The 3,302-nt window shown below is 37.8% G+C and overlaps 1 pseudogene; it reads right to left on the bottom strand.

Annotated features, from left to right (window-relative positions):
• Window positions 1-2,930: 2,930 nt before the first annotated feature.
• LOC113343835 lies at window positions 2,931-3,030 on the bottom strand (annotated as a pseudogene).
• Between the last annotated feature and the right edge of the window lie 272 nt (window positions 3,031-3,302).

The raw sequence follows: 3,302 nt of genomic DNA, 5'->3' as shown, positions 1-3,302 counted from the left end.
AGAAGCACTGAAACTGGATGAAGTTTCGATCGAAATTTGAAGCAGTTCTGGGTAGACTAAAGGGCTGAAACATAATGGGTAGTTATTATATGTCCTAACAAAGCTGGTATGGGTGTTTGTTTCGACCCAGTTTGGCTGGAATTTCCGTGGTGAAGAAAACATGGAGTACGTGGCCGGAAAACTCCATCACGGGATTACAACAAATTGAAACATGTACTGCTCGTGTTTGGATGGAGTTTGGACTCTGCAGAGGCGTGTAGAAGGAAAATAAGGAAGGTTGGACAGCTGCAGATGCTCGGATGAAGAAAAAAATATCCGGAGAATATTTTTTATTTACTGCCGAATAATAGAGAATTTGTGGTATTTAACTCGAGATTCGAGGGGGTTGTTGAGTATAAATAGACTGCTGGGATATCATATAAGGGAGACGGAGAGATTGGGAGAAGTTTAGAGCACCACAGAGTCAAAAAAATCGAATTTGCAGAGAGACCACCTGCTGCTTCTGCTGCCATTGAAGAACACTGAAGAACACGAAGAACAGACTCGCCACAACCGTCGTTTTTAAACAGTGTCAGCGACTCATACTGTGGGTTGCAGATAAGAGACAGACTTAAAAAACGCAACAGTACAGTAACGACTCTTTGTAACGTCTTTTGCAACAGTTATAAGCGTTGAAAACCCGATTTTTATTAGAATTCTCCCTTATTCATCATTTGTAACCCTTTGAGCATAAATGAAATCAAATTTTGAGCGTGTTTCCAACATGATGAGCGGCTAATTCTCTCGTAACCAAGGCAATGGATGAAGCTATTTGCACATGAACAATGGGTATCTGTTTCATTTTCTCTAGTATTTAATTATAATTCACTCAATCACTGCTTTTGCAGAGTTCTTAAAAGTTTACATAATTTTCTTCATTAGTTGTGATTCAATTAGATTGGTTATGCTTTGGTTAGATAATCTATGCTTAAGGGATACAATTAATTTTTGAGAATATGTTTGATTATTTGTGGATTAAGAAATAAAGGATTAAAAAGATAATTAGAGTTATGAAATATTTGACATCATTCATGTGTAATAGTGGATTCTAGTGTCTTGGTTATTTTCCAATCACTTGAAATCAATTTTGAGTTAAGTTTTCTATATTTTTAAGTTCTATTAAGTCTAAAATTCATTGCATTCACAAGCCTCAACGAACTCTTTACTACAACATATTTGAGATAACATCAATTTTTGGCGCCGCCGACGCGGGCTTGTCTTTAGGATAGAGTTTTTAGATTTATTTTTTTTTTAGTTTTTTTTGTTCTTCTTTACGTTGTTGGGTTTTTGTCTTTTCCTTTCAGATTTTGGGAATTTGGAGCGAAAGAAATTTTTGCCAAAGCTTTTGGCGAATATTTAAAGACTTGAAGTAAAAGGCAAAGCGAAAGGAGCTAAAGAAGAAGATTTTTTTTTTATAGAAAAAGGGAGAGAAAAAAAAGAGAGTGTTATTTTATTAGATTGTATTAGGAATTCTTTTTATTTTGTATTTTTCTTTTTCTTTTTGCACTTTAATTTTTGGACCTTTCTTTTGGATTTTGGACATTTGGACATTAATTTTTTTAAACCCTACGGAAGGGTAGATTAAATATTAAACTGTTTGCAAAGAAGGACGGTGATTACGATATCACCTCGGCCCCTCGGGTTCGTACACAACATAGGAGTTGTGGCCCGAGTCGACGACAACGGTTCATCCCCCGTATGGAACGGGAGGTAAGTTTGTCGAAACACTCGCGAATCCCCTGTCAGCGAGTTACTGTATTCCTTCATTTGCATATATGCTAAGGAACTGAAAACGGCTGCTTTAAATTCCTAGTAAAGGGAAAGGACTGGACATACAAGATAAGGGTTCGGATTTCATCACCGTTCTCTTCTTGCCCGCCTTAGGAAAACGAAACCAAACGCGAACCTAAGCTTTAAAATTTGGAATAGAACGAGACCTATAGGGTAACGAGCTTAGTAGCAAAGTCGTTCGAAAAATATTGGTTACTCTTTTAGCATACTTCGAAGTTCATGATGGTTTCTGTGAGTTGAATGCGTGACTACGCCGCCTTGTGATAGCGGTGAGGCCTTGGGTATCAAAGCTCCACTGAGCTTCCCTCGCCTCAATTCAATTTACTTTGACTCGGATTGACTCCAGAGGGGTTTTCTTAAATTGTAACGAATTCCCTTTCGAAGGATTAGAAGCTGGTCTAGAAACAATCGAAATGGAGCCATCATGCTTTTTGTTTGCTAGAATTCAGTAACTCGCTGACAGGGGAGTCAGCCTTGTTTGTGTTTGCATAGAACTTCCCTTCCCTTTTAGGGCTTTTCTTTTTAGTTTTGTTTTTCTAGTGTATGCCCGAGGTAGAACGGGCTTGGAAAAGAAACACTCTAGGTCGTCTGATTAGTGATAAACCTAGTAGTTCTTCTTGTGAAGGCGGGGAGCTCGAAGACTCTTCTTTAGAGTGCCCCGTTTTTGGAAACTTCAGTTTTGAGAATCTACGTCTTTGTGAAGAAAGTTCTCCTAGTCCTTTGGTAGTGCCAGAAATGGCAACTTTAAAAGCTTTATTGAACCCAACTAGGACCTCTCGTCCGTCTTGTATCAAGTTAGCTAAAACCGAGGCAAATTATGAACTCAAACCTGGGACTTTACAGATGCTCCCAACCTTTTTTAGGAAAGGAGAATGAGAACCCCTATTTTCATGTTAGGGAATTTGAGGAAGTTTGTAGTACTCTAAAAATTAAAAACCTTAGTGATGATGCACTGAAACTTAGGTTATTCCCCTTTTCCTTAAAAGATAAAGCCAAATCTTGGTTGTATAGTTTGGATTCTGAGTCAATTGAAACCTATGAACAACTTACATCTGCCTTTATACATAAGTTTTTCCCAAGGCACAAAACATCGTCTATTAGGACACAAATTTGTACTTTTTTTCAACAAGAGGGAGAATCTTTATATAGGTATTTAGAAAGGTTCAATGACTTAATTTCTCAATGTCCTCATCATGGTTTAGAGAAGGTTAGGTTAGATCAGATCCTCTACGAGGGTTTAGATTATTCAACAACAACCATGGTTGAGTCCTTATGCACAGGTGGGTTTGAGAATAAAACTGTTGATGAGGCGATGACATTTTTGAATGAAATCGCCAATAAGACCCAATAATGGGAAAATAATAGGGAACCCCAGAAAACAATTCTTCTATGTAGAGGAAATGTCAATAGGGTAGAAGGATCCTATGAGTCAGATGCTAAAATAGCAGCCATAGCCAAAAGGTTAGAAGCGT

This window comes from Papaver somniferum, unplaced genomic scaffold (assembly GCF_003573695.1).
Source record: "Papaver somniferum cultivar HN1 unplaced genomic scaffold, ASM357369v1 unplaced-scaffold_67, whole genome shotgun sequence".
Classification (NCBI taxonomy): domain Eukaryota; kingdom Viridiplantae; phylum Streptophyta; class Magnoliopsida; order Ranunculales; family Papaveraceae; genus Papaver; species Papaver somniferum.
This window is presented reverse-complemented; position numbering and strand designations above follow the sequence as displayed.